A 25453-nucleotide genomic window follows, 5' to 3' on the forward strand; every position below is an offset into this window, starting at 1 on the left:
TTTGTTCATATAAAATACCAGCTATTTCCCCTATGTATAGCCTTCATCTTTATGTTTTCTTTTAAAATAAGGATCTTAATGTAACTTGGCTTCAAATAAATTTTCTTCAATCATTATATTATGATCAATACTCATATAAAAATATATGAAAAATTAAGTTAGGCTACAAGGTGCTTGCTATGTAGCAAGACAGAGAGCGTAGAACTAAGTCCAACATAAGGCATTGCAGGACCAGCATCTTATGAGGCATGCAGAAAATAGGGACTAAAGATGCTAAGCAGGGAGAAGAAACATTTTTTTCCTATGAGTGGGAATAAAGATAATGTGAATAACTTCTTATTTGCATTCATTATTGAAGTTATTCTGGGCATTTCAATCTTTGGGTGGAAATGATTTTACTATTTTCTATTATGAGAAACACATTCACTGTGCAATGATTCAGAAACTATAGACCAGATATGTTTAAGGGCAGAGGCCGTGAGGTCGAAGACACTAAAATGAAAAGACAACTAGGGGGTCAGATCTTGGAGCTGTTCTGGAAGGTCACATTTTCAAAACATGTACCTTATATATCAGCAGTAGAGAAAAATCATAAAGTGAGTATCTCTCTCCTTTTTTTTTTCTTCTTTAGAGAGAGAAAGAGTGAGAGCAGGAGTGTGGGTATGGGGGGAAAAGGGAGAGGGAGAAGGAGAGAGAGAGAATCTCAAGCAAGCTCCATGCCTGGCAGGGAGCCCAACATGAGGCTCAATCTCACAACTCCGAGATCATGACCTGAGCTGAAATCAAGAGTTGGATGTTTAACCAACTGAGCCACACAGGTGCCCCATAACGTGAGCATCTTGAAGCAAGGTAGAGATTGGAAACAATGAGAGAGAACATAGCAATTTTTCTATACAAAATAGATGAGATTGAGAAATCAAACTTGATTTTCAAAAGAAAGAGGAAATGTGAGAATCTGAAAGAGACAGGTAAAGGAATGGAGTGGGCAGGTGAAGAAAACCAAGGACATTTTAGAATAATTGCTCCAGTGAACGTGTTGGCAAATCACCAGGATATGAATAATGTTATTTTCATTGAGAACCCAGCTAAGGCCAAACAGCACAGTTCAATTCTTGGAGTCATCAACATTGAGAAAATTCCCTGAATTGATTATGGGGAGATTCCCTGAGTCATCTTTGGTGTTTGTGAGGCAATAGAAACATTTTTTTTTTTTGTAGATGAAAATGCACAAAATTATGCCTGCATTCTTCTTCTGAAAAAAAAAACATACAATACAATTATGTAAGTGTAGGAAATGACTCAGAGTCAGTATCCATGAGACTAGACTATAAGCCTTGATTGTGAAATGATTTATGTCTTTGATTAGATTTCATTCAACACAGACTTAGATTCCTGTATGATCATGATGATCAGTTTAATGAAATCTAATTCACTGGATAAAAATCAAAAGCACAATGAAAAATACAGTTATCTGTTTGGCTCTTGTCATAGCCTAACTTTTTACCACATGGTGAGTTGGCAGCTCATTTGTAACCACAAGGGCCTCGGGTTCTAATTGCCTACGGAATAAATTCCACCTGGACACCCCGCCAACCCTTCAAATAAAAGATAAGACAAAAAATTCAGTTATTGGCTTCTCTTCATTAGCTCTTTTGCCTCCTGTTTTCTCAAATTCTGTTGATGTTATTCTCATTCTAGGCACTCAAGCTAGAAATCTTAGGATGATTTTTTATTCTTTCTTTCATCTTGGCACTCAGAGCCAATATGCCACCAAAGTCGTTTGACTTAACAATATTAATAATGAAATAGGCAATATCTCTTGAGGACTCCCTCTGAGCTAGGCTCTATGCTAAATACTTTGTATTGTTCTGTTCAATCCTCATCCTCATACAAATCCATAAGGAGAGGCTATATTGTCCTCATTGATGAGATCAGAGCAATTGAGTAATGTGTCCAAATCTCTGCAGCTGGTAAGGAGGGCAGCGAGAATTTGAATTTATGCTCTTACCAGTATGCTGAAGTCCATCTCCTTCCCATGTAGCTGCATTCTCCTCATTCACTATTTTATCACTTTTTTACATCTTTTAAACTTCCAGACTGTTGATCCTTCTCCAGTACTTTCTTACTATGAGATCATAAATATATTTCTATTGCCTAATAAAAGCAACTCAGAATATATATCCAAAGGGTCAAAACCTTTCATACTTTGGATCCAGTTCACCTCTCCAGCCCTATCTTCCCCCATTTCTAGCCATATGACCAGTCCTCAGCCAGCACACAATGTCGATCTTCCTTAGAAGACCAAGCCTGTGCAGAAGCTGGGAAGTGTTGAGTACTTGACAAAAGGGTGAGTCATGCCTGCAGTATGGTAGAGACTAAGCTGGAAAGGTGATTACGGCCAGAACGCAGAGTTGCAAATAAATCTGACTTCTGGCCTGGACTCAAATAAGTTTGACATTTGGTGGAGGTGGGGTGGATAGGTGGTGTCTGCGTGTGTTGAGGGGCACCGTCACTTTTTTGCAATGTTTTGGTGGTATTGTATCTAAAGAAAAGCTATCTTTGTTTATTTTTGGTTTGCATCATCACATTGAAGGAAATTAGAACATATAGCAAGATCAGTAAGATTAGGTTTCTTCAAATAATTCAATGGTTAATGTGGACGGTAAGACATTCTTGAGCCAAAGTATTTGATTTTCTCAAGATTGTAAGAAGTATCAGGGTGAGGGAAATGTCAAAAGAACTTTAAACAAGGCTAATAACATAAAATTATTTTCGAAAGATGAAAGTAATAAGTAGAAGTAGTTGTTTTGATGGAGTAAGATAGCCAAATCAAATTGTTATGGGGTACTTAATATAATAGTAAGTAATAACGGATACTTCATCAATCAATGTGGAAATTTAACTTAAATTCTTATCATTCAAAAATATTTTTGATCAATCTCATCATGTGTTTGTTCAACTTTCTTAGAAATATTCAAACATAAGATATCCATCGTAGCACATTTTGTGTTATTTCATACAGTATGTGATAACAAACAAAAATAACAAAATATATCTATTAATTATTAGGCAACCTCACATTTTGTATTCCAGATAATGACCTGTGTTATTTTTCTCTTAGGTTTTATAAAAATGGTTTATTAAAAAATCATATACACAATAGTAGTTCTCATTAAAAGAACATTTCAAAGCACCAAATAGTTTCCACTGGGTGATTTAAGAAACAACTTACATACATTATAGAACAGCATTCCCTATCTTGCATTCTATGCAAGTGAGAAAGAGGTTTGAAGCCCAGAAGTGCATGTATTTGGAAGACTGAGAATTCGATGGGCATGACATTTTCTAGCCAGATAAAAATACACATGCATATGTCTGCATGACTCATTCCACACAACTCAAAATTGCTGGAGAGTGGGTGTAGCTATGAATATTACTGCACAATGAAGTTTTCAAAGAAAAAAAAACAAATTTGGCAGCTTCCAATCTTCCTGGATAACTTTAGATTAATTGAAATTTCAATTAATAAAATGCCCAAACTAAAAATGCATTGAAGGCATGTCAAGTACTAGAGAACAAATGAGAGACAATGAATAATGCAAAACCAAAGTGATAACTGTTCTATAAATGCATATATTTCGTCTGTCTGTCTGACTACCTTTTAACAAAGTTAGGTCATGTCTCAGGCAGTAAACTGAAATAGATCATTGACTTTTTGGTCAGTACTTCAATTTCATTGTATTTCATATCCAAATTGTAAAATCTGAATTGTCCAGATAGTTTGTTTCATATTCAAACATCTCTTTGTAAATTGTGATTTGATTATTAGTTGTGAATGAGGCAGGTTCTAGTTAAAAAAAAAAAAAGACGACGACGAAGAAGAAAAATAATACAGACAACTTTAAAGCTATCATTTTTTAATGTTTCCTTATGCCGGGTACTGTGGTAAGTGACTTTACATGCATTAGCTCTTTCAAGCCTAAAAGAAATACATATGAACTTTTTTTTTATCCTTCTTTTTTTGTTTGTTTGTCTCAGGTAAAAAAACAAAATAATATAGCATATTACACAAAGCTAGAAAAATGGAATAGTCAAGATTCAGTCCCAGGTTTGTCTGGTGCCAGATTTCTTCTCTAAACTAGTGCACTCTTCAGCATGTCTAAGAAAGAATTATTTCAATTTAACAAAAGTCAGGGGGCTCCAGGCGTTCAAAATCAGTGGCCCCAAAATGTCTGATTGTGACATGCAGATTTTTTGAGCTTAAAACAAGCAAGGTCTGAAAGACTCAGGAAGAATCTGTGCAAGTCCCCCTAACTCCGTAAGATAATTTAGATACAGCACCTGCTCCAGGATGGGAACTACCATCAGAGACACCCACAGTATAATATGAACAAGGAACAATCAACAGGGAGGGATTCAGCAAAGTTTGTTAAAATTCCTCTCTGTGTCTGAGTGTTTCCTCATGACTCAGCAAACAGTTGTAACCAAACATTTACTCTTTTTCTTCTTCCTATGGATTGTTTTCCTTCCCAATGAAGTACCAGGCCCCTATCTCTTCTCCTGGGTTCAGGATGACATATATATCTCATTTTTTTCTGACTATCTTTGGAAGCTCACATGTTTATATGGATTCCCTGTGCATATATAATGTAATTAAATCTCATTTTCTTCTGTTAATCTGTCTCATGTCAATTTGATTCTTAGATCAACCAGAAGAATCTCTAAGGGTAGAGGAAAAAAATTCCCATCCCAACAGGGCCATTAATAAAAATTAAAGTACAGGTGAGAGGAACGGAACAAACACATGTCTGCAGGGGCTGAAACATGTATGTGAAGGTTAATATATAAATAATCACAGATTTATAGAATCACACTTTAATCACTGGATATTCCCACTTTATATAAATTGCCCAAGTAATTCACTTAACTCTAATGTAGCAAAACCAATATTATCATTTTATTTTTTACACAAAGGCTCATACAAACATAGTAATGTACAGAAGTTGTGTAGGAAGCTTGTTGTTGGAAAGTTTATAAATGGATTAAATTTTATCCATAACAGAGCTGAGTGCACATATTTTTGTCTTTGTAAATCACTTCAGAGAAATTTTTGAAAATTGGGTGGTTAATAAAGGTCAAACCCAATCAGACCAATAGTGAATGAACCTACTTCATGAAGACACAGCTATGTGAGGGAGAAAAAATAAGGTAAAGGGTAGAAAAACAACCTCCATGCTTCATTTCTGTGCATCTTAATAGTCAATATTAGTGACTGCAGCTTTTGCCACTGCTATCGATTATGAAATTGGCATCGTGAACCATAAAGGCTTTGCTTGCTCTCCTGCCATCCTTTTTATTGACTTAAGCATAAGTGAGCTTCAATAAGCAGATATTTGCTTTGTGCACATGGAACAAAGCATAAAAGCAAACAAGAAAACGGCATTTTACTTTTCTCTAATATTTTCTGGGCTCTTCTCACCCAGCCTTGAAGGTTTCAGTCACAAATTCACAACTGTGTGTATGTTTGTGACCTACAAATGGTTTACTTTGATCTCACCTCCTCTGATGTCATATAGTCCAATTTATCGAAATAGTACATGTGGTCTTTATCATTAGTCAGATTTCAATTTCCCAGCTGTATCCCAATTCTTCTTCCTTTCTCAGATAGTAAATATTCCCCAGATGGTATATGTAAGCTAATTAGAGGCAGGATGTGTCACATTAATTCATTTACTCATGCACGCGGGCATTATTTCATTCATTCAGAAATGATTTATTATCATGAGACTATCCAGCACTACCACAGCTTTTTCCTATTTTAAATCAGAAAAAGTCTCTTAGCCACCCTGGGCTTCAGTTTTCTCATGCCTCATATGTGGCCTATCAAAGTGAATTATAATTATTGTGAAAATTAAACGAGAAAATTTCTGGAAGAAGCAGAAAACATGGCCTGGAAGGTTCTCAGCACATGAAGGCTCCTGCATTTCCTTGGGTAAGACCTTGGTAGGGGCACCTGGGTGGCTCAGATCGTGATCCCAGAGTCCTGGGATCGAGTCCCTCATCGAGCTCCCAGCAGGGAGCCTGCTTCTCCCTCTGCCGTGTCTCTGCCTCTCTCTGTGTCTCAAATAAATAAAAATTAATTAATTAATTAAATCTTTAAAAAAAAAAAGGAAAGACCTTGGTAAATGCTGAACTGCCTGTTAACAACTGGTTAGTTCTGTCAAAATGGTCAAATAAATGATCTGTTTTGACGTAGCCATTCATTTGTCTAACTCTTTAATAAGATTAGAGTTTAAAAAAATGAAAATAAATCTTGCTCACCTCCTGTAGTCGGGAAAATATACCAAATGCATTGTAGCAGGTACTTCTGGAAAGGGAGAGAAGGAAGTAGATGGGGATCTGGGACAGAGGAGTGTAGGAGCAGAGGGGATGCTGTGCAGGGGCCCTGGGATTAAAGGCACATCTGCTCCTGAGAAACTGGGGAGGGAGAGGGAGAGGGAGAAGCAGGGAGCAATCACGGCCAAGAAGGCATTGGTCTTGTCTACAGGCACCAAGGAAAATACATAGCATTGCACAAACACATGTGAGTAAAGATAGTAAATGCATGTGTTTATAGAGTTTCTATGGTCCCTTTCCTTACCCAGTGACTGCTAGCTGCCAATCTAGTTGTCCCGGGGGAGGGGTGGGGGAGTGACACAGGGCATGCAAGTCAGGATCCTCTTTCAGTTCTGCAACTTCCTCAGGCTGGACAGCAGCCTTCCACCTTTCCCACAAGCAGCGTGCATGGAAGACAGACATGCAACCCTCGATTTCGGCCTCCTCGGGACAATGGTGTACATCAATTTTACTGAGTCAAAAAAATGATGTCTCCTAATCACAGACTTGAAACTACAGAGTCAAATGTGTTGATTTCATCACAAAATAGATTTTCTGCTTATGTAAAATGCTTTAAAATTCTAACATGACTTTAAGACTGGAAGTCCTTTCTTTTAAGGACTTAAGTCATCAGTTTTAGTGGAATTTAATTATTTATAAGGGAGAAAGCAAGATATCATGGCAGTCAGAGCAGTGTGGGCACTGAGTTAAGACTATTTTGAACCAAAAGAGAATGCATTTTACGTAAAATATAATAATGATGCTATTTCATATCTTTATGAGGAGATTTTTTTTAAGATTTTATTTATTCATGAGACACAGAGAGAGAGGCAGAGACACAGGCAGAGGGAGAAGCAGGCTCTCTGCAAGGAGCCCCATGTGGGACTCAATCCCGAGACCCCAGGATCATGACCTGAGCCAAAGGCAGACACTCAACCCCTGAGTCCCCCCAGGCATCCCTATGAGGAGATTTTTTTATATAAATTTATTTTTTATTGGTGTTCAATTTGCCAACATATAGAATAACACCCAGTGCCCATCCCATCAAGTGCCCCCCTATGAGGAGATTTTTAAAGCCAGACATCCATGATCTACATTCTGCTTTGGTAAAATTTACCTCATTTATTATCTTTATAAAAATAAACTTCCTAGATTTCTATTCTACTTAAAATTAATTAAGGTTTACCTTTCAGCAGGAGAAGAGTGTATATACAGGGACAGTAGTCGAATATTTCTGAGAAGAGTTTCCATCGTAGCTTTTTTCCTCTGCTGCCCTTTTGGCACAGAGCATCCAGGAGACAAGACACTGAGAACAAGGAGCACTGCTAATTGGTACTCACATGTTAGTCAAAATGAAATCTTAAATATTCTCTTTCAGAGTGTACAGAGGTCACTCACTCTCCACAGAACATACCTTGAATAATATCGCTTTAAAATATTTTTTAAATTTTATGAAGTGCCAATATATTTTCAAGGAAGAGCCAAATTTAAAACAATGTCTGGATAAATATGTGAAGTCCAAGGCATTGAGACAAAGTCATATATGTTTTAATCCTTAGGCTATTGTCTCATTGTCTTCTTTCCTTTAAAAAAAAAAGTCAACTCTGTCTCTATAATTTTAATGAGGTGACACACTAACATAGAATAGATTTTATACAGTGAGCAGAGTATTGCTTAAGCATAAAAATTATAAAGAAATTATTAGACTACAAGTATCATAAGGAGTCATATTTTCCCCCATAAAATTTTTAAAATAAATTTATAATTACTGAATTCCACTCTTCAGAAGAGTTTTCTATTTTTAATATTTGATAATAAGTTGTACAGGACATTTTGCATGAGTGTGTCCATGGAATAGTAAGTTTTAATGTAGTTGCAATAAAAAATTATTTGCTAAGATTGAAGTGTTACCAAGAGAAGCCTGATACCTGTAGTAAGAAAACTAGCAAAAGCCTTATGCTCAACAGTCTAGAAAGAATGTTCTTCCCTCGTGTGCGTGAGAACATAGACACAGGTGCCTGGGATTCATGCGTGAAGGCTCCCATTCACTTCAAAGCCAAGCCCTTGTCCAGATGATTCTTCTAGGTGGCCCATTGACCACACTTTGAGAAACCCTGCTTTACAGTCTGACTCTCATCCTAACAGACTCAGGAAGCTGGACAGTTTTTCAGTAAGTCAAGTGTGGATGTATCTGTCTGGAGCAGACCCACGTGTACCGAAAATGAGGTGCAGTAGACCCTCGAACATCTCAGTTTGAACTGTCTGGATCCACTCATATGCAGACTTTTTTCAATACGGTCCAGTACTGTAAATGTACTTTCTTTTTCCTTGTTATTTTCTTAACATTTTCCTTTCTCTACCATATTTTATTGGAAGCATTTAGAATATGATACATACACCATATAAAGTAAGTACTAATCGCGGTGTCATTGGTAAGGCTTCTGGTCAACGGTAGGCTATTAGTAGTTAAGGTTTGGGGGAGTCAAAAGTTATATGCAGATTTTGACTGCATCAGGGGGGTCAACACTCTTAATCACCACGTTGTGCAATTTATATAACAAAATTCTAAAGTAGTAATTAAAATTAAAACTGTTAACTCATGCAAAGCAGTACACTTGGGTCACTAACGGAGGCAATTATACTCAAAAAGTCTGCCACATAGAGACTCAATACAAAATGATCTATAGGATTCAAATCAAGTGACATCAAGGTATAAAGCGTTCTCCAGAAAAAAAAAATCTTGTTAATTATGCAGAATGGTTTGCTATCTTCATTTTTAGAAGAAATATGAATCCATGGAAAGTTACAAAGAACACAATCGTCCTTCACGCATCCATCACTCAGAATTAAAAAGTGCTAAAATTTTAATATATTTCATTCCTAAATGCATTAATCCCTTGATACTTACATTTACATAATTTGTATTATAGATGTAGGATATATACATATATTGTCTCTTATAAAACACTATAGATGAAGTCTCTACTGAAAACCATTTAGTTCCTTCTTTTATAGTATATTGCAAGATGTTTTCTTGGGTCATGCATAAGCTGTCAGGGATACTGTTCACTTACATGAAAGTCCTGAATGTCTGTCACTGTCAGCTGTTCACTCACCATGAGGCTACCTTCCTTTTAAAATGTATCCAGGGATATTGGCAGGGTGCTTCCTCAGTATAGCAGCCGGAGGATATTTTACATTTGTAGATACAAACAACAATTTATATGAGGAAGTTATCACATTAAAAAATTATGTGTGACTCATTTTAGAGGCATACACAGTAAGGATTAAGAAAATAATTCAAAATTTCACACTTTGAAAAGAAGTTTACACTGCAATCAGAAAGACAAGGTTGATATCTATGGGGATGTAATCCTTAGATGGAAGAGTAAAAATCTGCATATCTACTATGGCTCTAACACAAAGCATAAGAGCCTAAAATGGAGATCATTAAGGAAGGCTTTTGGGGGGGGATGGGGGATTTTGACCTAAATCATAGCAGTCTGGCAATCATTAGTGAGGAGGGAAAGGAAGATGATCTTAGCTGGGAACGTCTGACACACAAAGTGGAAACGATTCCACAGAAGTAGAAATGAACAAGCCTTGTGTAGACTGTGTCACAAGACCACCTAGATTATGGCTCATGACGATTGTTGAGATTTTAAAAATGGGTGGGTTGATGGTCAGATTTTAACAACAGGCTTTTCCAAAATGATTTTCACAGATTAGCTTTCCTTTAATGGTGTTTTGGAAAACACTGGCATTCCATTGGATATTAATGCTATCTCCCTTCCCCTCCAAATTCATAACACATTCTATATGGGAATTGCTCAATACCCTCTCTATTCTATGCCCTCCTGGCAATGTAATGTGAGGATGAGCATACTGTAGTTTCTATGGTGTTGAGTAGCAAAGAAACATCTTTACATTTGTTCACTTTCATGCCTGAACTCTTTTTCATAAGTCTTACAATATTGGGGTTTGGTAACATTTGCAAGAGACAGAGGGGAATGAGTATAGATTCTTGAACAATTTTGTAGCCTCATAAATAACCTTCAGAGGCTGGGACCAGGTCAAAGAAATGTGTGGAGGTGAAGAGGGGAAAGGGGAATCGCATCAGGAAATTGGCAGGGTGGCTAAAACCTGACTGCAGGTGCGAGGTAGGATGAGACCTGCGTGGTGGAGAGGCAGTAAGTAGAGGTGAAATCTGAACAACAATGAGGTAAATGAAAACATATTGGTTGCTTGACTATAAAGGAATGAACAAAACAGCTATGAGTTAGTAGAAGTGATCTACTAGCTTTTTCTCTTTATTGTCTTTCAGGCAGAAAGGGCTTGAAGAAGTCAGTGGGGGCAAAAATGAAGTTCTGTGAGTGACTATGCAAATGTCATGAGCAATAAAAGTAGAATTAATGAATTCAAAGAAAATGGAATATTGTTACCTAGGAAATTAATCAAGAAAATGATCTACACAATTTAGGTCATCCATGGGGTATTATATATTGATATATACAGAGAAATATTATATCAGGGATTTTTTTAATTTTTGAATTGTAAGATCTGGAACTAAGAGGAGATTTTAATATCGAGTTCAGAGGACATATGAACTGAGGATGATAATATATCTGAAATAAATATGGAAAACAGATGCTGAAACTTATAATTCATGTGTTAGTGTTCAGAGAAAAAAAATAACATTATGATTAACTTTTCTCGAAGCCTGTGATGCCACCAAATGAAAGAAAAAAATGTCAGCTCATTCTCTATCCACTTGTGATGCTAGTTTCCTGTGGAATGACAAAGTAAGAGAAGTCAGGCAATAGTAATTTCAATCACCTCAAGATTGATTTATTTTCAATTGCAAGTTCAGTCTAGTGAAAGGTGTTATAATGGCAGCTGGAGATCCCCAAAGTGAAGTAGAACATGAGAAGCAGTAATTTAAACTGTTCTACGCGTAGACTTCTATCTTGACCTAGAGAATCACTACGGGCGTTCAATTATTGGACTCCTCTTGTTTATACTAATGCTACTTAACTGGAATCTTGTCTGTGGAGTGAAGGGTGCTTTATGTAATTTCTATTTATGCCTCCAATAGATAAAATATACGGAGGATTATCCTTCAGTTACAATAATGTGACACTGGACTATTGTCCCTATGGTACCAAGGAAATGTGAGGCATTTATGTAGATGATACTCTCAACAATGGGTACAGCACTTTACCATTTCAGAGAGCACTTCCACATCATATCTCATTTGGCATTTAGCAATAACATTATGTTTAAAATTGTTGAAGAATTGGGATCCCTGGGTGGCTCAGCGGTTTAGCGCCTGGCTTTGGCCCGGGGCGTGATCCTGGGGTCCCGGGATCGAGTCCCACATCGGGCTCTCTGCATGGAGCCTGCTTCTCCCTCTGCCTGTGTCTCTGCCTCTCTCTCTGTCTCTCATGAATCAATAAATAAAATCTTTAAAAAAAATTGTGAAGAATTGATGGAGCGCTTTTTCATGACTGTGCCAAGCACTGTGTCACCATATGCCATAAACTAGGATTTTTCCCTGGGTGTCTGCAAATTTACACAGAACGATTTTTTTTATTAACTATTTCATTCTGTTAATAAAAAAATGAACTTACTCCGAATTATCTGAGTGACCCTCTTATAATTGGACAGTGATAAATTTCCATTCTTGTTTTATAATTTGGATAAGCAGTCACCTGTTATTTATCAACCCAAACCCTAAAATAATTACAGTTAACATTAACTGCAATGTTTCTCAAACTGGAGTTCAAAGACTGAGACATCTGAAGATATAGTCTTGGAATGCTTAATACTTGGGGTCCAGGTTTCCGTTTCAGAGAGCCGAATCCACTGAAGCTAGCTGAAGCAGAAAACCATTCAGTGCAGAGAATTATTGAATGGTTTGCAGACTCACTGGGAGGTCAAAAGAAATATGTTTCAGTCAGAACAATTCCCAAAGATGCTATAGAAAGAGAAGCCAGAGGAGCTGCTTCAACACCATAGATGTGCTGCCTGTGGAGTTAGCAAACTGATCCTATGACTAGTGGCTCTGGAACCACCCAACCGCAGCTACAATACACACCAGCACTACACAGTTCACCCTTGTGGGTCCAGTAGACACGTGGTTAGCATGAGGGACATACTCACTGAATACTTACAGAAGAGATGAACAGATATTCTTTCTTCCCTAAAGGCTCAAAGTTCATTTGTGCAAATGGCTAAAGGAATTAAGAGACTTCACTATGGTCATGAAGGAGAGCTATTAGACCTATTGTTGGACTTCTGTATTCTTTACTGCAATTAGTCACTAAGATAAAACACTCCATAAAATTTTTGTGTGGGAAGAGCAGTTCATTTCTTTTTTTTTTTTTTTTTTTTTTTTTTTTTTTTTTTTTTTAGCAGTTCATTTCTTACCATCAGGTGAACTTTATGGGCAGTGGGAGTGATGGGGACCACCTTGCTGCACATCTCATTCACAGACTGGATAGTTTGGGAGCAATGCATCCAAGAGAGCTAAGCCTTCTTCAGCATGGGTTGACATTCTGTTGGCATTCAGAGGGATGAAGGTGTATGGTCCAGGCCTAGAAGTGGTTCCCATAATATTTATTCACCTCACATTGAGAGGCACAGTCCTACAGCTCCAGCTGACTACAATGGAGACGAGCATTACAGTAGAGTTGCTCATTTTATCCACAGGAAGAATAGGAAATAGATTTTAATGGACATAGCTGACTTTGTGACAGTGTTGGAAGAGAAACTGCAACACCTGGTTTATAAAAGTCATTACGGTAAATTGTACTGTAAATGCTGTTTTTGAGAGATATTCCAAATAACATAGACAAAACATCTTATCTGTCAAAGCAGTAGTGATGGGACTTTAAATATCTTTCTGGGACCACCATGTTGGTCTTTAATGTATCTTAGGGTGATAAATAACAGCTTGTGGGATTTGTCTTTTGCCATATAACAGATCAAGGTGGTTTGCATTGCACCAAGCATCCAAACATTTTCCAAGGAGAGCAGGTCACAGTTGCTACCTGTCTCCAGATTAGATATTTTCTGCTTCTGGACATTAGGTATTTTCTGCTCCTTCACCCGTTGCATTTCATAGGAACGTCATTTAATTGACACTAATACTAAATGTTTATCCTTAATAATGGACCCCTTAAAAGAGAAGATTGATGTTGAATCCAAGTGGATGTATGCAAAACAAAAACAAAAACAAAAACAAAATTGATGAGAATTACGAGTTGAAAGAAATGTAAGGGCATGTGACAGATAAAGACATTCAGAGGAAGGGCAAGATTCTTTAGCTGCCCTACATCTATGGAGTTTGCTCCTCCCACACATTTTTATTTTTCTGAATGCCTAAATCCAGTAAACTCATGTTTGACAATAACTGGTTTTATATATTTTAAAAGATATTATATGAATACATATTATAGAAAAAAAATCAAAACAGAGACAGCATTCCCAAGACTATAACATGAAGAAGAGGATCAAGTCTTAGCCCTTAAGAATAATGGACTGTAAGAGACTTCTTTTTTGGTTAAGCCCTGAGTCTTATCTGTCCTCCTCTAACAGTAAAGAAAGTTCAGAAATCCCATAGGCAAATGGTTAAGATGCCAAAGCTTAGTTTCATTTTGACCTCCAAGAATATCTAACTTTCTCCCATCAGCAGTTAAGACTTGGGATATGAAGCTCATAACATAGACTTGGCTATTATATTATCTTAAATTTATATTGATGATGCACTTTATCTTTATAATATTTCATCTTTACAACCTGATTACACAGATCTCTCTCCCTCATTTTCTTTGTTTCTTAAAAATAGAAATATCTTTTATTCATCTTTTTTTAAAGCCAGATATCCAATAAACGTTGATGTTGGTTAGGTACACATTCATACATTTTGTCCCGTCATCCACATGTGGTGGAAAAATAAAGCACTATTAGTGGACCCATAAGTCATGACTTTTCAAAGACATTCTTCTGAATTATTTGTCACTAAATTTGCTTACAGTTGCATGTTTTCCTTCAATCAGCAATACTATCATGTCAGATGTAAGAACCACTGACTCTTTTCACCACTGGCACAGTTAAATTCAAAATTCAATTGTCAGTAGGTAACTAAGACAAGGTAGGGATTTTGCTGACTACAGAGACTTTCCCCAGGAGGGATTTGGCTTCCCACTGGCTTCTTCAGGATGTCAATGTGTGTGTAACATTACCCTTTAGCATTATAATTGAAACAATTATTACTCATTCAGTTTCTCTATAGAGTCCTTTGGTATTCAGTGTCCAATGTTCTAGGATAGGGCAGTGACAGATGACTGATAAGGAGTCTGTGTTCCTGGAGTTTTAGTTCTCACAGACAATAAGAATATAAATAGATGAACGAAACAAAGCAGATAGTGATATGTGCATAGAGAAAAAAAAAACAGGAAAATGTGATAGAGACTGACTGAGATTTTGTACAGCATTACACAGAGGAGTCAGGAGAGATCCCTCACGAGGTGACATTTGTGCTAAGATCTGAATGACAAAGTTGTCAGCCCCGTGAAAATCTAAAGGAAGGGCTCTCCAGGGAGACGCAAGTGTAGAGGCCACGATGACAGAATGAGTTGAGTTTATTTGCAGAGAAAGAAAGGGAGTGTGGCTGGAGCCTGGAATGAGGGGGAGAGGGTTGGGACAAGAGACTGGAAAGGAATTCAGCCCTTCAGCAATGATTCCCTCCTCTCCTGTGTAGGCTGGAGGCCTCTAGAGAGAAGGCAGTTATTTGCAACTACTCATGTAAAGAATATTCGTAGTGATTCTACATATGAGTTACTTTTATTTTTATTAATTTTCTAATTTTCCCCAAACATGGCCATAATATCTATTCATTGTAGAAATCTTAGAAAATAGAAATATTAAAAATTTAAAAAAAATCTTAAATCCCGAACATTCAAGTAAGTACTATGACAATTTTGTTTTCAAACCTACTTTTCCTAAGTATTTAGGGCAGTGAATCAGCAAACTCCGAAAAGGCCTAAATAGTAAATATTTTAGGCTTTGTGGGTCATGTGAATCTCTGTAGTGCCTACTCAACTCCTCTGCTGAATCTGAAATCAGTCAAAGACAAATGAAGGTTTATGACTGTGTTTCCAATAAAATTTTATTTAAAGACACTGAAATTTGAATTCCAGATAATTTTCATGTGTCACCAAATATTATCCAACCTTTTCATTACATTAAAGACCATTCTTAGCTGGTTGGTTATATAAAAACAAGCAGCTAGCCAGATCTGACAAGGGCCCTTTGCCCTGATCCTTGGTTTAGACGCATAGGTATGTATCTCTGTCTCTATCTATAACTATATCTGTATCTAAATGATGTTATAAACAATAAAAAATTGAGATCAATAATATACACCTGTTTTAGAAAATTTTATCTCACTAATTTTTGCAATCTATGGCAGGTGAAAGGAATACGTTTCCCACCTCTTTGCAGTTACCAAAAACCGCAAGGCTAGTTGAGGTTACTGGATTGAGGTGCTGAAGATTAGAAGTGAACCCCGAAATCTCAGGCTGATCTACCCTTTGGAAGCCAACTGAGGCCTCATCTCCATTTGCCCCGGGGCACTGCCGAACCCACCGCAGATGCTGCACCAATGAGGAATGAATCTTTATGTTTTAAGCCTCTACACTGCTGATATTTGTTACTTTAGCAGAACTTAATCCGAATAATCCAGGGTTGTTTCTGTTTGACTTCAGCCTTTACTAACACATTCTGAAAGATCGTCTTTGAAAGCACCAGCAATGCGACATTTCGTTGTATAAAGGTACGCTGCATTACATATAACCAACCATCTAATTAGTTTTCAGACTTGAGTTATTCTCCAATTTTTTCCCAACATAAATTCAGCCACAGTGAAAAGACTTTAAGTAAATATTCATACTGACCCCCGTTTTTTAAAAGATTTATTTACTTATTTATTTGAGGGGGGGAGAAAACTCAGGGGGGTGGGGGAAGCTCAGAGGAAGAGGGAGAGAGAGTCCTAAGTAGACTCTCCGCTGAGCCAGGAGCCTGACACAGACACAGGGCTTGATCTCAAGACCCTGAGATCATGACTTGAGCTGAAACCAAGAGTCGGACACTTAACTGACTGTGTCACCCAGGCACCCTTTGATACCTCCCACTTTTTAAAAGTTTGTTTCACACCACTTCACTTTCACAAAAGACCTGCATTATTTCCTGTTTTTGCTGACCAAATTAGATCTGGAGAGGATTTTTGCTTTTAGGATGCAAGGCAAAAAGTGAAAATAATGTTCACCATTTGTTTTGTAGGGAGCTGTTATGGAGACAGCACATACCCCACTAGCAAGAGGGGCCCCGCTAAGCTCCTTCCCTGGGCACTACGCTCAGCCTCTCAGCAGCAAGCTGCCATAGCTTTGAACTCTGTCTGTGAGCATCTGTGCTTTATCTCGATTTATTTTGTGCATCTGTGAGCAAGGGGTATCCTAAGGTATCAGAAAAGCCTCAGAGAGATTATTTGTGGGATCTCAGAATGTTCAAATTTTTTTCCATGTAAATTAGTGGTAATTGCTCTTTCAGTTTATGCTGTTTGGGTTTACAAAAGTTTTCACAGGCATGTTCCACTCTCAGGTAGCAGGGGAAACCTGTATTTTAATTTCATTTATTTATGAATTTTAAAAATGTAATCATTGAGATCAAGTAGTGAATAGTTTAAGGACCACTGTGTATATATTCCCAATTTATTCATCATGCAGTTTGTGACATTTAAAACTCTCATTGCCTATATACATTCTACAACCATTTTATTATCATTAGTTCAATATTGTTTTTAAGATCTTGCTTGATTTGATAGTGAAAATGGTATTTCTTTATACTAGTTTGCATTTCTTAACTAGTAAGTTTGAATTTTTTTCATGTTTGCTATTGGTCTCTTGAATTTCCTTTTTCAGTTTGTAGGTCTGTGACCTTGACCACATATTGACGCTCTCTGAACCTCGATTTTCTTTTCTATAAAATGGAGGTAATAATAGGAACTATCTCATGTGAATAATTTGAGGTCTACATTAGATAAAAAGTATAAAATATTTAGACCATGTCAAAGTCCACACTTAGTTGATTTTGCATTTTTATTCTTTCTCTTCTTATGCTCCACATATTCTCTATCCTCCAATGACCAAACTAACCATAATTCAAAACTTACTTCAGGACATCACATATCATAATTTTCCCTCCTTGGAGCTTGTATAATCTACCATATCAAAAATTAACAATTTTTAATCTCATTAGATTAACAATAATAGGCTGTTTAATTTTTTTAAAAAATTTACATCTTTCTGTTCAACGTATGTTTAATAACAAGCAATTGTTAGGATCTGTTACTCAGTTTCCTCATTTACAAAGTAGGGATACAAATAGTACTCATAGGCTTTTTGTGAAAATTAGGTGAGTTTTTTATGTAAACTGCTTTGAACAATGCTTGATACATAGGAAAGGCTGAATAAATGTTATATTTTTACTAGAATTTTTATTACTATTATCATTTACTATTACTATATGCAAAACACCACAAAATTAATGTTATAAAAGACAATGCACTTCCTTAAAAGACCTATGGCTTTTACCTTCCTTACACCACACTGTAAGTTTTCAATAGCTATCAAGTCAATGAGTGCAAAATGCAAAAGTGGATTGTGGAAGGGGCACTTGAGTGGCTCAGTTGATTAAGCATCTGACTCTTGATTTCGGCTCAGGTCATAATCTCAGGAAGGTGAGAGGAGTTCCATGTCAGCTCCACACTCAGCACGGAGTCTACCTGAGATTCTCTCTCTCTCCCTCTGTCCTTCCCCTGCTCAGGTGCACTTACCCACTCCCTCTCTCTCTAAAATAAATAAATGAATTTTTTTTTAAAGCGGGTTATGGAAAATTAAGATTTGGATGCAGCAATATCAAGGAAAATTTGATATGGGATTAGACATGTGAATGTCTATATATCTCAAAAGGAAAAAGGAAGAATGAGGAATGTACAAACACCCTGCTTTTTTATGCATACAACCAATTGAGAAGACGTTGGTTGCTTATCCATAAAGGCGATAAGAACGGAAGGAGTAACAGCAACAACAAATAGTCTATACAAAAAATAGCTAGAAACTTGGAAGAGCATAGGATTGTGGGATGTTTATTTGCATGCCCCAGCTAACTCTCTGTCAAAGAGAAAACAAAGTCAGTGAAAAGGGGGATGTGAAAGAGTTGGTAGGATTAGTGCATAAGAAGGAATGTAGCTTGTAACATATGAAAGAGGTTCCCTCTTCTTATAATGCCATAGGAAAAGCAGAGATTTCTCATAAAGCTGAGAAATTTGGCAGAAGTGTAATTTGGAAAGAGGCCAGGAAGGAAGTTTCCTGAGATAACAAAGGATATCGCTAAAGCACATACTAATTATCAGTGCCCAGTTATTTTTAGATGAAGTTTCCCCCAGAAGGTCTGCTCCTTTCTAGATCTATCTGCCAATCACAAGGAAAAAGAGCCCAGTATAGCCTCTGGGAGGTTCCCATTCTCACATGTTCTAGGTTATATACATTGTCTTGTGTTCCTCGGTTGTTTACCTGAATGCGTTATTTTTAATATTGTTCATTCTTTCATTTGTTCATTTATTCAACAAGCATTGATTTAGCACTCTTCTATGGCAAATAGTGTGCTAGATATCCTGGGACTGTGTCTGTGACTAGTAAAATAAAATAATATAATATAACAATACATATTATATATTATATACAATACTATGTAATATAACTATATATAATAATTACTAAGAACTATTATTGTAATAAACTTTATAGCCACTTCACAGAGCACTTACTAGGAGTCAGGCTGGGAATTTTTTTAAACACTTGATTATCAGAAACAAAAAGTGACAAGTATAACATCCCTGATTTATAGGTGAGGAAATGAGGCACAGAGAGGAGAGCAACCCTCTCAAGTCCATCAACCAGTAAGTGTCATAGGTAGCATGACTCCAGTCTGTCCCTCCAGCCACATTGTTGAAGGACGCCTTTGAGAGGAGCATGTGCTGCTCTCAGAGAACTTAGAGACTGGCCCGAATAGTTATAAGCATGACAAAAGCTACATTGGGGTATATTTAAGGTGTTATGAGAACACATATGAGATGTATCTAACCCGAGGAATGAGAACAGAAAAGACCCCATCCAAGACTAAAGGGTAAAGACTGGATGTTGGGATGGGAGGCCAACCTGTTCCAGGAAGAGGGAACAGCATGAGGGCCTAAGGCGAGGGACAATAAGATCTGGTTCATTTGAGAAATGAAGTCCAGTTCACTAGAGCTGATAGGGAAGGATGATGAAGATGAGCCCAAAGACTTAAGATAATGAGGGCAGCCCCGGTGGCGCGGCGGTTTAGTGCTGCCTACAGCCCAGGCTGTGATCCTGGGGACCTGGGATCGAGTCGCACATCGGGCTCCTTGTATGGAGCCTGCTCCTCCCTCTACCTGTGTCTCTGCCTCTCTCTTTCTCTCTCTCTGTGTTTCTCATGAATAAATAAATAAATCTTTAAAAAAAAAAAAAGACTTAAGATAATGAAGTCAGGATGCTAGAGCTGTGGGCCCTGCTCTTCTCTTACAGGTCTGTCTAAAGAAGTGAAGTCTGATTCCCCTTCCAAAGCCCCATTCGTTAGTGCCTGACAAAAAGTGCCTGACTGGGCCACCACCTTGCCACGCAGAACCACTCCAGGCTGATTTCATGGGAAACCTGCATCTCTACCTCAGTCCCTTGCCTTTCCTGATGCTCAATAGCAGACAACCTCATCCTTGAAAAAAGCCTACAAAGGTTTTTGTAGGATAGTTTTAGAGCTAAAGGAGTTAACCTTCAGTCAACAGAGGATGAGTTCTTAGGGTAGGAAGAATTTCTAGGAGGACTGATTACGAGAGTGCAGCTTAGATGGCCCTTATCAGATGTCAGGGAGTATGTGAAAAAGTTGCCAGTATATGAAGAATGATTTTTGAAAGAGGCTGAGTAAAGACAAGGCATTCAAGAAGAAAGTCAATATTCTATAAGACTGAGGAAGCATTTGATGGAAAGGGCAAGAACAGAACAGCAAAGAAGAGGAAATAAGTGAAAGCTAACATACAAAACTCTAAATACAGGTGAGAGAACCTGTGTATATCATAGAGGTAGAAAGTATAAAGAAAATGTCAGACAAGAATAAAATATCAGACAGAAAATATGGAGTATGCAAAGAAGAGGAAATTAGGGTTCATTTTGACATGTTAAAAATAGACAATAAGACGGTACGGAAAGGGAAATTAGAAATCAAGGAAATGTTCTTTCAGAGAGAAAATGATAAGTCACATAAAACAGAAGTGATGTGTGCCACGAAACATAACTGAGCACTGATCACCAGGCTTCGTAGACATGTCGCTGCAGAGGTTGGCAGGCTTAGCAGAAGGCATGACACGCAGGGCAAATGATATGCCAGAGATCCAAAAATAGCTGATTGTGAATTTCAGAGGAGATCTGAAACAGGCCAAAATAGAGAGGTGGGAAAATTATTAATTAGCTTACTCAAAAATATGGCTTTGATGATTAACTATAATAATTCTTTCTTTAAATCTGGATCCAAAATAGCGTTTGCCAGATAAGCTGCTAAAATAGGCTAGGATGTTATATATCAAAGTGACCCACATTCTAATGCTCAATGGGTGGGGGGAGAAATAAATTAATGTGACGAGGAGAGTGAGGCAGGTCTACCCACACAGTCCTCTATTTTCATGTGTGCTCTGTAGACCCTCTCAAGAAGAGATAAATAACAAATCGGAGAGAAGACAAATGGAAATGATTAAAAAGAGAGATGCTATCGGAGGTTAGTTAATAAGCCTAGGTGCCTTATGCAGATGGCATCATTTTGACAATAGTGGACAAACCAAAGATGAAAATATTTCAGATCTACAAAGGGCACTCCAGGAAAGCTGAAGCAAGAGGCACAGTGCTCTCAAAGGAGACAGAGGGAGGTGATATTGAAAATCTCAACGTGCAGGCCAGGCCACTGGCAATGCCTGACTTGCTTCGGAGAGGAAGAAGGCGCAAAATGGCATTCGTGCAATGGAAATAAGAGAACAGAAGATGAAAATAAACAGAGGGGATTTGAACATGATTTGGAAGCAGGATCTGTATAATTAAGCATTGCCAGGGCCAATGCGTGTTTGCACATCACAGCTCCCACCCCTGCACGCAGCTCCTTCATGAAGGAGTCCTTTCAAGGTCCTCCTAGCACAACAGGGCCCAGAAAACTTAACAGGAGGTTTCAGATTTCTCATGAGAGGATGATCCATGTCAAAGAATCAGCAGTCAGGGTTTTTATCTTTCAAAGACACGAAGGCAGAAGGTGGCAAAAACTGGGCCAGATGATGATGATGCAGAGCACGGCCGAGAAGCATCCGCTTTGGCAGGCACCGAGCCCCTCTGACATCAGGCTTTACCATCTCAGCTGCAGGGCTGGGCCACTGACTCACCCCGCGGGAGTCTCCGTTTTCTTATGTTTGCAGCCTGAAGTTGCAGTGAGAATTAAATGGGGTAACATTATGCAAATGGGCTGGTGGATTTTAGTGGAAGTGGAATTTGAAAATCTAAAGACTCAGAAGGGGGGGATGGGAAGACACCACTGAAATAATAAAACCATCCTGAAGAAGTTAAAGTTGAAAGCTTTACACGCATTGCCAGGCAGCTCCTAGAGATCACTGGGACGTGGAGGGTTTCACAAGACACAAAAGCAAAAACAGAGAAAGCCTGTCCCAAGCATGAGAAATGAAAGGAGACACAGCCACAGATGACATGTCTTTTGGAGACACTCCTTTACAGGTTGGGGGTGGGTTGGGGGTGGGGGGAGTGACGCAGCTGCAATCACAGTAGTGTTAGGGCCTTGTCCAAGCAGAACAGCACCCATAGCAAACACAGGTGGGCAGTGCTCTCCAGGGGATCCCAGAAAGGGTCAAGTGTTGTTCATTCATTCATTCACTCATAGATTTGACAAGTGTTGACTGGGCTGGGCATAGCGAAACCGTCAGAAGAACTAATGGGGGGGGGGAGAAATTACATAGAAAAAGAGATTAAGAGCACCACACCCGCTTGTTGGCATTAACTGAATTACGATATGCCGGATGGTGATCACAGGAGGTACGAATCTATATCCAGAAATTTGGGGGACTCCTGGCCGGTTCCGTCGATAGAACCTGTGACTCTTGATCTCAGGGTCTTCAGTTTAAGTCCAATACTGGGGATAAAGTTTACTTTGAAAAAAGAGAAGGTGTTCATGCCTTGGAAGAAGAAGGAGGAGGAGGAAGTGGAGGAGGAGGAGGAGAAGGAGGAGGAGAAACACCTTAGGGCATGACATATTGTGACACAGCCTCTTGTAAAATTGCTGGTCTGATCTTCACAAATTTGAGAGGTTTCAGTTGGTCGGACTCAACCTGCAAGTGCACTTGGGGAGCAGGGAGGGAGGCGCACTTCACAGAGGTTTTTTGATTTGCCTTTGAGCTGCTTTGAACATCACCCCCCCTTCATAGCCTTGATGGAAGAGGAGGAGCAGAGATGCTGAATTTAATAATGGTTCGCACTCCTTCTGAACAATAACTAAGAGGCCAGCTAGTTATGAATGATGCATAAATAAATTTTAAGCTATTTACCTCATGTTAGCTGTAAAAGATCTTTGAAAGATATAAATCATGAAAATTATAAGAGACTATTATTAGCTGCTGGTCTACGAAAGACACGAGGGCACGGGCTTTTTCATATTTAACCTGTACCCACGTCGCTAGCACCCAGTACAGTGTCCTGCGCAGAAATGGCATTTAGAAAAAAATAAAGAAAGAAAAAAGAAAAAGAAAAAAGAAAAGAAAAAAGAAATGGCATTTAGAAAAAATAAATAAAAATAAAAATAAAAAAAATAAGAAAAAAAAGAAATGGCATTTAGTACTTGTGGAACTTTATTAAGTACCTGTTTGTCTTTCAATGACCCTGTTCACTTATGCCTTTACCATACACTTTGTAAATGTATTTCACGTTTCATATGAAATGTATTTCACATGCCCAGACTAATACGTTCTTTCCACTCTAAAAAGAGGAGACTGAAATCATATTTTCTCTAATCTTTCCCTAAAAGAAACATTAAGAAATATATTTCTCAAAATTAAAAAAAAAAAAAAAAACTAGACAAAACAGTGACTTGTCAGCCAGGCAGCCAAGGTGAGTCCAGTAAGTACCTCTTTTCGGGTTTTCTTCCCACCACAACAAAACTAAACAAGAAAAAAATGAGACAAGTATTACTGTGTTTAAGAAAAACTCATAATGTCAAGATGACATACAGTTTTTGTAGTTATAACGTTGCTATCACTCAGCAAGTGGCTGAATAAATTAGAAATAGAGCACAATATTATCCATTTTTTAAAAATAACGCAACACAAAAGGTTGCCAAGATACTGAGCTTTTATCATCTCTAACGCTTGTTCTCCTGGTTACTTTTGTTTCGTCTACCCTATGTGACAATGTTTGTTGCTATAGTTAAATCCAATTTTCATTTTTAGTGCTGCTGGATGCTGCTGAGATGCACAAAAGGCTAACAACCCTGTGTCTTTGGGCAAAATTCCTCTATCTGGGTGCAACTTAAGCTTATTTCCCAGAGTAATTTCTAAAGGTCTAAATGGCATCAAGAATGCTTAGTTTGTGCCAAGTTTTTTTTCAGACAAAAACATTTGCTCACTTACCGGGTAATTGTGTTACAGGGTAGTGAATTCTCCTTTTCACCCTTATGTATTATTTTTAAGTAATATGTCATATGCAATACTGGCCACGTATTGAAATTTTGTCTGGGAGGAGTCAATACTTTATGGATCTCATCTTTATAAAGACTTTATCTTTGATCATGGGCTTAAAACCATTGAATAAATTCAGTTTACATATTCAAAGAATCTGCAGCTTAAAAGGAGGATGGACCCAGACAAGTAAATTGCAGGGGTTACCTCTGGGAAGTGGAATCTGTAGGGAAGAAGAGACATTTTTATTATATATATACTGGCATAAGTATAAGTATATATATATATATATTTTTTATAATATATATATAATATGTATATATACCATACACCTATCAATAGCTATATATATAATTCAGATCAAAGATGTTTTTCTATACTTTCAAAACTTTCTCTACTAAGTTGCTTTTTTGTTCCAGGAGAATAATAATACATACTGAAAAAAAAAAGGAAAAAAAACAAAGAAAAAAAATAATACATACTGAAAAAATCCAGTTTGAAAACTGACATAACCAGCTCTAAGGTGCTTTGGAGACAAATCCCCCAGTGTTAAGAAAGGGGTGCAAGGCATGGAGATCAGAATTAGCAAATGGCATGTGGGTAATGGAGGAAGCAAAGCAGTGAGTAATGATAAATCAGCTTTTAGCTGAGATATTACTTTCTTTAATTCCCTTCTCCATGCCTTTCTGTATTCCATCCTACCGTTAGAAAATATTCACACTTCATCATTAGGGTCCATCATCTTTTTCAAGTCTCAGTTCACAAGACACATGTCCATCATTGTTTCATGAGATGACTAGAAATGCCTTTTTTGAGGAAGTCTGTCCTGAATAATTCCACCCTATTTTTAAATCCTATACTTAGTTTTAAAAGAAAAAAAATCAACTGCAAAGATTCAAAGTTAGGGAAAACCCAGAATCATATCAGTACTTGTGTGCCAAGGTGTGATGCAGCTGCCAATGTTTAATGCGTCTATGAACGCTATCTCAGGTCAACTTCATAGAACTGCAGGGCCTAGACCAAGAAAGACAATGTTGTCATTGTGTTCTCAGATTGTATGCTCACTTTTGAAGTGTTATGATTGCCACATGACCTATTCAAATATGTTCACAGAAGAGGGCCCCAAATGATAATGATCTGGGACTCTGAAGAAAATGGGAGTGTTTAACCTGAAATAAAGAAGATTTGATATATGTGATCTCTTTCTTTGTGTGTTTGAAAGATTTTCCT

At 37.7% G+C, this 25453-nt stretch overlaps 1 long non-coding RNA gene across 2 annotated transcripts; it reads left to right on the forward strand.

Annotated features, from left to right (window-relative positions):
* Positions 1-1762: 1762 nt before the first annotated feature.
* Positions 1763-22248, forward strand: LOC112652340 (uncharacterized). 2 transcript variants are annotated; one of them, XR_003131382.3, is made up of 4 exons: positions 1763-2347; positions 15851-16213; positions 16720-16836; positions 20043-22248. It is a non-coding gene; the product is annotated as an uncharacterized LOC112652340 (long non-coding RNA). The 2 variants fall into 2 exon arrangements; XR_003131381.3 differs by lacking the exon at positions 16720-16836 and having other exon boundaries at positions 1770-2347.
* Positions 22249-25453: the final 3205 nt, after the last annotated feature.

The sequence above is a fragment of the Canis lupus genome, chromosome 13 (assembly GCF_003254725.2).
Source record: "Canis lupus dingo isolate Sandy chromosome 13, ASM325472v2, whole genome shotgun sequence".
In the NCBI taxonomy this organism is placed as follows: domain Eukaryota; kingdom Metazoa; phylum Chordata; class Mammalia; order Carnivora; family Canidae; genus Canis; species Canis lupus.